The 11,671-nt window shown below is 29.5% G+C and overlaps 1 non-coding gene across 1 annotated transcript; it reads right to left on the reverse strand.

Annotated features, from left to right (window-relative positions):
* Positions 1 to 10,963: 10,963 nt before the first annotated feature.
* On the reverse strand, positions 10,964 to 11,098 carry LOC123639052. Its single transcript, XR_006735620.1, has one exon. It is a non-coding gene; the product is annotated as a small nucleolar RNA SNORA70 (small nucleolar RNA).
* Positions 11,099 to 11,671: the final 573 nt, after the last annotated feature.

Here is an 11,671-nt window from a genome sequence, read left to right on the forward strand (position 1 = left end):
ATATTAATAAACTCATAAATGATATAGAATTAGTAGTCAAACATGTTAATTCAGGTGTTTTATATATATATATGCTTCGTTTTTCAATAACTGGGGAAATACGAATATAATGAGAAAATAAAAATAGAATAAATGAAAACAGTCTTCTAAAATGGAAAAATTATGTATATTAGATTAAAATGTATGAATAAAATTAATAGTTTAGTTCTTACAGAAAAATATGAGTGATTTTGATAACATAACTATAGAAATTATTGAAAATAAAACATGTACAGAAAAATATTGAAAAATATGAAAGAGCAATATAGTGTTGTGTGAGACAATATCAAGCAGCATAACATAAGAAGAAATGGAGTCCCAGAAGCAAAGTGACTGTGTGTGTGTGTATGTATTCTTGAGTGTGGTGGGGGAAAATGTAACCAAAAATTTGAAGAAATAATGACCAAAATGTGATTGGAACTACAAATAAACTGATTCTAAAATCTCAAGAGAGCCTAACACAAATAAATATAAAGAAAAAATGGCAAGGCAAATTATTATGTAATTTCTGAAAATCAGTGATGAAATGGAAAATCTTAAAAGACATCAGAGACAAAACATATATCAAAAGAAACAACAACAACAAAAGAGAAATTACAGAAGACGTCTCTTCAAAAACTATGGAGAAGCCTGGAACAAGGTAGTAATAATGAATTACAAAATAAAAATATCAGCTTAATCTGCAATTTTATAAAAAGTGAAAATTTTCAAGCACTATGGGGAAATTAGACATTTTTTTTTTGAATTTTAGAAAATCAAAAACAGGTTTGGAACTAGGATGATGCAAGCGCTGCATTAGGGCACAAAATTTGAAGAGATACTCAATCTCATGGTCACGTAGTTGCATAATTTGAGAGTGCAAGTCTTGTGCCTTGCATGACTCAAGAGAGAGTGTCTCCTTAAATTTTGCACTCTATGTATCTTAGCTCACCACCACAGTCTCAGCATTAAACAGAATCTAAAGCATTCAGTTGTCAACCATCCTACACTATCACATATATAGAATATTCTCAAAGCAGAAGTAAAATGTTATGAGATGTATATCTGGAAATGGAAATGTATTACACTACACATAAAGTGGTATATTATTATTTGAAAATAGACTGTGATGAGTTAAATATTTATATTTTAAACCTCAAAGCAGTCACCAAAAAAGAGGTATATTAATAAATGAATAGTAGAAATAAGATGTAATAATAGAAGTATATATTTAAAGAATCCGTAAAAGGAAATAAAGGATAAATAATTGAACAAGGAGCATATGAAGTGAATAGAAAACATACATGGAGAAGATACATTTAAACCTAAACTTATTCATAATTATTAATATATAACACATAAATCATTCACACACGTCAACGACAGGGCAGAAATAATTATTTCTGCCTAGCAAAATTCCACTTTAAATATAAAAACATTCCCTTCATTATCTGATTTGTTTTAGACCTCATGCATCAGTAACTTTATGGCATCTATAACCATCATGCATTTTTCTTGTTCATTTGTTTATTTTATGTACCTCACAAGTACATAAGCTCCTTGGTATCTGGAAACTTGTCTCCTTATTTTAATGTATGATTCATATCTTTAGCACAATTTCTTATCCATAAATGTTTATTAAATAAATTAGTGTCAACTATGTGCATGCTTTATTCATTAAATTATCAAAGGATTGATCAGCTTTAAGGTTGAGGCTTCAGTGTTAAACCAGGGAATTTTAACTTTTTTGCAATATTTAAAAAAAATACATCTTTAGGAAATAATAAAAATCAACATTCATACTCATAGTGGATTATAAAACATTGTAGGCAAACCCTACACATTTTTGGAGAAAACAGTGAAATTAATTCTTAAAGTCTTTCAAATTTTTATCATGCTATTTATTCTTATTTTATAAAAAATAAAATGTTATCTTGTATTTCCTTTTAAGTAAACTCTTAGAATCCTCAACAATTGAGGATTTAATGTATATCAATTGTTTAAATCGACTTAATATATATAAATGTTGTAAACTAAGTTTAAGTAAAATCACATACAGGGCAACAATGCATTTTATTTTTCTTCTCACCTTTTCCTAATAAATCTTTGAGGTCTATATAATTACTTTAATTAGGGTTATGAACTTGTACCTGAGCAGGTGAGGGGCTAATTAACCTAATTTATTTGCAAACCAAGCAATTTTCTCTAGGCTTTTTATCACTTCATTTTTCCATTTAACTTTCTCTATTTTATCCAATTAATATTTATTTTGTTTTTCCCCATTTAAATTAATGACTAAAAATTATCCTTAGTGTAAACTCTATGTTGAGATTGCAAATAGAGAGTATTATATCACCAGTATGCTTTGGGTAATAGTACCTTTAATATTTTGTGTTTACTTATATTTGTACAAAGCATATTATACATTTTGAAATGAATATAGTACTATTTAGCATAAAGTCCATGTTACCCTTAGACTTTATATACTAAATGTAAATAAACAAATAATGAAAATATAATGTTATGCATTCTTCTTAAACAATTACTTCAGTAGAAAGCTTGATGGCCAATTCTTATGCTTTTATCAATATTTAGTGAAAATGAATAATAAGAAAGCAAGAAAAGAAATGTCCACTGCATCATCGTAAGAAGCACTGGACTGTGAGGTTACAGAATATATCTATTGTTCTTTATTCTGTAATTAGGTCCATACCTAGTGCACAAGTACTCTGTCTTAGTTCATTTGTGTTGCTGTAACAGAATGCCTGAGACTCAGTAAGAATAGAAATTTGTTTCTCACAGTTATGAATGCTGGGAAGTCGAAAACCAAGGTGCCAGCAGATTTCGTGTCTAATGAGGGTCCAGTCTCTGCTTCTAAGATGGCACCTTGAATGCTGTGTCCTCACATGGCAAAAGGGGTGGAAGGGCAAGGGGCCTACCTAGTTTCCTACAGCCCTTCTGTAATGCACTAATCCTATCTATAAGGGCAGAGACCTCATAACTTAATCACCTTCTAAGGGTCCCAACTCGTAATAGTATTGCACTGGGATTAAGTTTTTACATAAATTTTGGAGGGGATACCAGAATTCAAACCTTAGTTCAATCCATAATTTTTGAATGAATAAACAGAAAACATTTGCATTTAGATTTGCAAAGGTATATACTTGTGGTGACACAGCCATTTTCTGTGTAATTATCATTATTCCTAGTAAAATTTCAGAACCGTCAGTGAGTTTTCAATTAAATTTACACATTTGTCATCAAAATTTAAAATGTTGACTATTTTAACCACCAAGGATATTTAATATGCACATTAAATTTACCAGAATTACCTATGTTTTTTCTTCCCATTTTCTAGTTTTCTTTCCTTCTCTGAAATTTGTACACACAAACACATACACACACAAGATCAAGTCATAGATATTGCTTTGTTGCTGTCTTACATTGGTAAAATATTTGAATTAGTATTTTGAGTAAAAGCTAGATTATTATTATTATTACCAAGGGTAACTCATACTATAGATCATCTAAGGAAGTAATATAATACCAAATCATTGTATTTACTGGTAGGAAGGGAAAATTTGGGTCATGTCAAATACCTGAACAACAGTTAAATCATATCACAAAGAGATAAGCTAATTATGCTGAAAAAAGTGTCATCCACACACTGTGTAAAGCATTGTCCTTTTCCTCTGTTGGAGGGCATTTATTCATAGACATCATGTGTGCTTTCTTCCCAAGGGGTGAGGTTGACCTAGAACCCTATGGACAGCTCTTCACAGTTAAGCTTGCCAACTGCTTGTCAGAAATGATTAGTGAGAAATAAGGAAAGAAAATTTCCCCTGTTGATAACAGGGGGCAAATAGAAGATACTCTGAAATTGTCATAGGGAATCACATTTGTTCAGTAAGAATATTTTGCATTTGATAATATCTAATATCACAGACCAATCTTTATTTTTACATATTTTAGACATGAATCATATTGAACTTGACAGGTTTGAGATAATAGAAAATTCTGTGCCAACTCACAAAAGGGTGTATGTACATTATCATCATTTTTACAATAAACAATAACTATATTTGTGTTATCTTAATGGAGAGAAGGGTACAATTAATCACGATGGTTCCTTAAACATATCTTTTAGAAAGCTCCTTAAGTGTCTTTGGATTTATAGTAATTCAAAACTCACATTTTATGTGAAAATACTCTTTAAATTCAGATAATTTATTACAACACTTTTTGGCTTGTATTCTGAATATATTATAACATAAAAGCCACAGAAAGCTGTAAATTTTCTTAAAGAGAATTATAAAATCTTTGTGGTCTATATTATGAAATCAATATTAATGTTAGAGTAACATTTTAATCTATCAGATTCATAAAATCAATGAGAATTCTTTAGCTATTATTTTGAATCTTCTCTTAATGGGTAAACCAAGATAATATAAGTTTGCAATAGAGGAAAATGTAACATGCGAAATTAGTGCAATGGATTTGAATAAAATGTGCTATAATTTGGATGTATATATTAGATCTGCATATTGTATACGATAAAATATTCTAGATAATTGAGATAGATATTGGATTTACTAACATTTTATATTAAACATTAAAAAAATAATACCACATTCATTTATAACCTAGAAAGCAATTAACTCAACTCTAAGGAGAAATTTAACTTTCATGACTCCTTATGCTAATAACCTTAAAGTTCAAATGCTAACTTTCTATCTCCATTTTATTTAGAATGCATCACAAGTCTTTAATGAAAAAAGATAGATTCCTATTTTTGAAAGTGATCTTTGCTCCTTTTTTTTTTCCGCAGTATTGTGCTTTAGAAACCCCAAACATTTTTACCACTAAAATAATTCTTAAATTGGAGAAAACAGAAAAATATATTCTTTCAATACTGCAATGATCAGGCAAGAATATAAAAATTTTATGGAAAACAAACTTTACCTTGAGAGCATTTACTGGTCCTGTTAAGAATGAAGTCATGCCAGTCATATTCCTTGGTATCCTGAAAAGCAGAGAATAAGAGACAAAGCTCAAAGTCCAACCAAATTGTAAGGGTGGTAGGAAAACCCCATTAAACAGTGGCTTCAAAGAGCTATCTCTTTTGCATGAAGGTGAAGTAGGATTAAGCATGTCCTTTTTCTAAAAAATATGGTAAACAAAATTGCCTGTGTTGAACTTTAACTAGAAGTTTATTTTTAAGTCTTTTCTGAGAAAGTTTTTCTCCATAAGAATGCCCTTTTTTTTTTTGGATTTGCACAAATATGACCTGTTTAACCTGAAAAACCTAAAACAAAAATTTAATTTAAAGTGGTCTCAGTCTGGTTACATAGTTCTGGATACTTGGCAGAAGCAAATTTATATAATCATTTTGGGAACCCAGCTTCTATTCTGGGCTAAACTTATTTTCACAAATATACTTCCAAGAAATATGAATTGATAAGTAAAACAAACAGAAAAACCACACCAAAACACACACAGAAATACGGTACACAGGAAGAAAACAACAGAAAAGAGTATTGACAACAGAATTTCAAGAAAGATTGCAGACACTGGAATTATCAGACTGTATAACAAGCAGGTTTAAATCAAGTAAGAATTAAAATGGGTGACTGAAATTTTAATTCATGCAATAATAAATGCACAACTGAGACTTTCATACCATATTAGAGATAGCTAAAATTATAAGTGCACTGAATATAAAACCTAATGAAATTAACTATAATGATTAAAAGAGATATAAAGACAGGTAATAAAGGGGAAAATTAACTGATATGGAAGATAGAGTGACAATGACTATCATTTATTAAACTAAAGTCTAATATAGTCATTAATGAAAATTTCCGACAAATCACAGACCTAGTAAAAGTTATTAATTCTCAGCTTCAGGAGTAACAAAAATTAACAAACAGGATACATAGACATGAATTCATACCTAGACACACTTAAGTTTTTATTAAAACCTGTACCTTCAAGCATCCTCATTCTTCTTGGCCTGATCTATTATTTCCATAGAATTTAGCACCATCTAACATGTATTATACATCATATGTATCTTTGGTCTCTGGATATAAGAATATAATGTCAAAACAGATATTTTTGTTTTGTTAACAAGATGCAACCAAAGTGCTTATACTATTTCTTACACCATAGTACATATTCAAAATTTATTACCAAATTAATGAAAAAATGAATATAAAAATAGTGAAAGCAGAGAATATAAAACAACAGAAGAAAGATTATCAGAACTACCATAACAAAATAACTTTGAATAAATGCCAACTATAGCAACACTGACTTTTTATCAACAGCAATAGAAAGTAGAAAAAAATTTTTGAAAATATCATCAATGAGATTAGACAGACTACCATATATTAAAGATTTATAAAACATGAAAACACCTTTCAAGAATGAGTCAAACTAATGACATTTTAGACAAAGAAGAATAGAAAATGTGTCACAAAAAAACACCTTAAAAATTTTTAGGGGATAAATTTCAAACAAAGGAAAATGGTCACAGATAAAAGATTTGGGATAAAAGAATTAATAATGAGAAAAAACAAAATATATACTAAGTCTTAAAAACAAAATAAAGTTTAATTCAGTGTGAAATTGAGTTGTGGGGTTATGAAAAATAGAAGCAAAATACCTGAAAGTAATATATTATAATTAAGGAAGAATTTAATCAAAGAGAAAATTTTAAATTCCTTGTATTTATAAGTAGGATAAAGATGTTTTGTTGGGGGTTCCCACTGGTCTTCAGCTTTGATGGTTTACTAAAAGGACTCCCAGGACTCAGAGATGCAATTGTACTCATATTAATGGTTTATTACAACAAAAGGATGTACAGTAATATCAGCAAAGGGAAAAGACGCATGAATGCAGAAAAAATAAATTAGACAACATTCAACACTAATATGTGATAAAAATTCAGCAAACTAGGAATAGTAGAAAACGTCTCAACCTGATGAAGAACATACAAAAAACTCTATCATATTTAATGATGAAAAATCAAATGCTTTCCCCGGGTATGCTCTGGAATACAGTGATGATGTTTGCTCTTATCACTCATTTTTACCATGATGCTGAGTGTTCTATCCAGTAAATACGGCAGAAAAGAAGGAATGAAATGAATGCAGATTGGAAAGAAACAATTAAAACTACTTGTAAATTACATGATTGTGTACAGAGAAATTTATACAGCATTTAGGAGGGAAAAGAAAACTAGAAGGAGGAGGCGAGGAAGTGGAGAGGGAAAGGAAAGGAAAAACAAAGGGTAAAGAGAGAAAATGGAGTAAGTGGAAGGAGAAGCAGCAGTTCCTAAAATTAAAGTGTGTTTAGCAAGATTAAAACAAAAGGTCAACATACAGGTTTCCAGGTGTTTTTACCTGAATTTCAAACATTTTTCAAACATAAATGTTTCTCAGGTAGTCAAAAATTTTGGTTAATTTCCAGAGAGATGAAAGACTGTTTTCATCAATTTATAGTGGCTTTCCTGTGGAGAATTTGCTGGTCTCCTCACATGACTGTAGTCCGTATTGACTGATTTACTTAATATGAAAACTGTCTTGCATTCCCAGGATAAACGCCAGTCAATAATGATCTATTTCATACACACACACACACACACACACACACACACACACACACACAACTACATTTAATTGGTTAATATTTTTCTGAGTTTTAAAATTTAAATCCATATTTATATGCAGGATTCTTTGATTCTTTTCTCAAAACGTCATTTTTTTGTATCGAGGTAATGGTACACTCATAAAACATGTTGGGAAGTGTTCCCTCTTTTTCATCTTCTGGAAGATTTTTGTGTAAAATATGAAATATATTTTCTTAAATATCTGGTAAAATTTGTCAGCAAATCCATCTAGGAGTGTATTACTAAATTTCTTTAATAGATATAGGGTATTCATGTTATCTGTTTCTTCTTGAGTTTGCTTTAGTACATTGTATCTATCAAGGAATTGGTTCATTTAAGCTAAATCGACTAATTTATATTTATAAATTTCATCATAATATTCATTTTGTGTCCTTTAAACCTTTGTAGGGTCTATGGAAATTTCACCCTCTGTCATTCCTGAGATTTGTACTTTGTGTATTTTCTGTTTTCTTTCTTTCCCTTGTTCTGGCTAGAGCTTTAACAATTTTATTGATCTCTTCAATAAAAGTGTAATTTATTTTATTTATTAAATTGGTATAATTTATTTAATTATATCATTTTTCTCTGTTTAATGTCATTGATTTCTGCACTAACCTTTACTATTTTCTTTTTTCTGTTTGCTTTGGAACTAATTTGTTTTTTATTTTTTTAGTAATAGGTTGGAAGCCTTCATCATAATTTCAAGATCTTTTTCCTTTTCTAATACAAGCTTGTACTAGAAGAAGTTTTTCTCTAATCACAGCAATTTGCACATTTTGATATATTATGTTTTCTTTTTTTATTTCGCTTACTTTTAGCTAAGTAAAAGAATTTTAGCTAGTTTCATGCTGCAAGTATTTACATGTGGATAAGAATATTTTCCCTTGAGTTATATGTATTTAGAAGTGAAAAAGAACAAAATTATATTTTATTTTGGAAATTTCTTGGCCAGTTAATTTAACATAACTTAATTTTTATATAGTTGTATATAATGTATTAAGAAAAGTATTCATATTTACATATACATTGAACCTTAATGATGGAATGAATGCAGAGCATAGTTGTCTATTACCGTTTTCTTATATTCACATTATAGTTCCTTTGGTGCCACATGATAGTATGGCATAGCAAAATAAGATATAAAAAAACTGTGCAATCAATATGAAAATATCTCAAATTCATGTGAATTTTATAACTATTTCTCATATATATTAAATTCTAAATTAAAAATATGTATAAAATATTTTATTGCTTGCCTTTTAAAAATCACAGTTTAAAACCATGTATTTTCATCTTTAAATAACCAACTTCTAAGTTAATTTCAATCTGGATCTATAAAAAGATTGTCACACAATATGGAAATAAAAAAAACATTTACAGAAAAAGGTCCATATGGACACATTTTAAACAGATGATCTAATTAGCATAATAACCACCAAACTGCTAAATGAATATTTTTTTTGATTTGCTATTTAATCAGCATTTATTCTGAACTTTGTATGCTGTTTAGTAAAACAGATTATTTCAATCCACAAATTTATTGTTAGTAATCTGTTAGCTAAACCATGGATATTATACCTTTTTTCTGAAAGTGATAGTCTATTTTTTCCAAGCTGCTTTCTATAATAAAATGATGAGGGTTTATGGAGATTAAATTACTTACTCTGTAATAAAAGAGTAAGTAATGTAGTGATGCTGACATATGATCTCTATCATTCAAAAAATATTCATTCCAGATTCTCAGATTTTTAATAGTAGCTCTTTGCTCTCTTTTAATAAATTTTGATACTTCAATTTAACCTATCCCATGTTTTAAAAATATTTTCTTAGTATACTTTGGATATTAAACCAATACATAACAGGCAGAGAATTTTTACATAAATTTGTGATATAATCACTATTAAAAAATTATACTTTTGTTAGAGATATTTTCAGATATTATAAATTTCAACGAGTTTTGATTTGTATTGGTTCCAATATCTTCAGCATGCAGGAAACAGAAACATCAACTTTCCCAGGAATAAATATTTGCAACTGGTTTATGGGATAAAGCATATTTGATGTTGGAAAAAGCTATGTTCAATACAACCATAGATGTCTGGAAAATAACTCAATTTATGCTAAAGAAGAAAAAAGACAAAAATGAAAGAAGGGATAGGAGAGTTTTAAACAATAACAAAGTAATATCTTATAATATTGAATGGATATTTAATATTTATGAATGTTTATGTTTTCTATTGCACCACCATTTAAGCATTTAGATTTCCAAAGGGGGGGGGAATTTCTTTTTGAAATAATTTTATTTTTATGCTGTTTTTTTTTAATTTCAAATTAAATTTGGCAAACAAACTGAAAATCAGTCAGAATATTAGAGACAAAATAATTAGGTATTGTTGGAAGTTTATTGGAATCCTTTATCCATTATATTTAAAAATGTATAATAAAAAAGACATGTAAAATGACTATACATAAAGTTGGTGTAGATTATATTTTCCACATTTTCTTTCTTTTAATGTATTTTGCAGATATAGCCATTCCCAATTACTATTTCACAAACTAAGATGATTCTCAGTAGGGAAGCCTTACCTCCTGTCGTTTTCATCAAAGAAAAATAACTCTACATTTGCCTGTCTGAATATTGCCATTATATTACTAATTTACACATTGAGAAAAGGGTCAAGAGTACTTCAAATTTTTGTTGACTTGATATTAACCTGAAAGGAAAATGATAATAACTGATGAAATATATCCACAGTAGTTCAACTTCAATATAGTTTAATGTTATGTGTTTTAAAATAAAAAAAGAATTTTCTCCATAATAGCAAAGTTGTTTATTTGTTTATTTATTTATTTGGTGGGCAGGAAATAAGATTTATTGATGGACATGAATAAGGAGCGGGTAGCACAGCAGAAGCTCTTTCTAGTGCAGGGCTCACTGCATGTCCAGGGGTCCATTGTGGACATAATTGATTCCACAGCCTTCTGGGATGAGCCTCTTCTCAGCCACTATGTCTTCAAATTCATCCACATTAAACTTGGTAAGGCTCGTCTCCTTTGAGATGTGAATCTTTCGGCATCCACGGAACTTGAACTTGGCCCTGCATAGGGCCTTAATCACAGGCTACTTGTTTTGCAGCTTGGTGAGGTTTGACATGGTAAATTGGCCAATTCTGGCTACCTTGCTCTTGGGCTTTCCAGTGTTACCCCAGGTACCTGTCTAGAGCCTACATTGAGGACCGCACAGAGTCAGAGACATGAACATCCATTTTGAAAGGCTGTCTTTAAGATCTCTTAGGACAATCCATACAAACATCAGGTTGCACCCACTACCGAGGAGGCTGCTGTTCGCAGCCATTGCACACCAGTTGCTCAAGATGAAAGCAGCACAGTCGGCTTAACTGGCTACAAGAATTACTTTATATATTTAGTTTTGGTGGATTAATATATTTTATTCAAAGAAGCTAAGTGCAATTTATATCAGACCACATATAGTAATTTATAAATATGAAAACAGTGCATATTAAAATGATCTGGGTAAGATGATGTGTAATATAATAAAGTTTACTAATAAAAATTAAACAAAATAATATGGTTTTGTAGTGCTTTTGTATGTTAACTAAAACATAAATTAATGAAACCATTTGAAAGGCATTATCAATAAAACTATCATACACATTGTGATTTGTAAATATTTTTATTAATATTTATTAAAATAATTTTCTGTGATCCTTTCTTCGGTTTTCTTTGTCTCAATAATATTAATAGTGCACTGGGTATCTCTAGTTGCTGAACAGAAGTATATTTTAGGCCATTACTGAAATATCTACCTACTTTTTTTACTCTAAGTTATGCTATGGTATATGGTATTCTTTTAATTTTATAGTTTATTAAAAACACTAACTAGAAAGTGGATGTAGTTCTTTTCTATTGTTTAATGCATTGGAACTTATTAAGCAGCTCACAAGTCTGAAAAATAAAGGT

Source organism: Lemur catta, chromosome 5 (genome assembly GCF_020740605.2).
Source record: "Lemur catta isolate mLemCat1 chromosome 5, mLemCat1.pri, whole genome shotgun sequence".
Lineage (NCBI taxonomy): Eukaryota > Metazoa > Chordata > Mammalia > Primates > Lemuridae > Lemur > Lemur catta.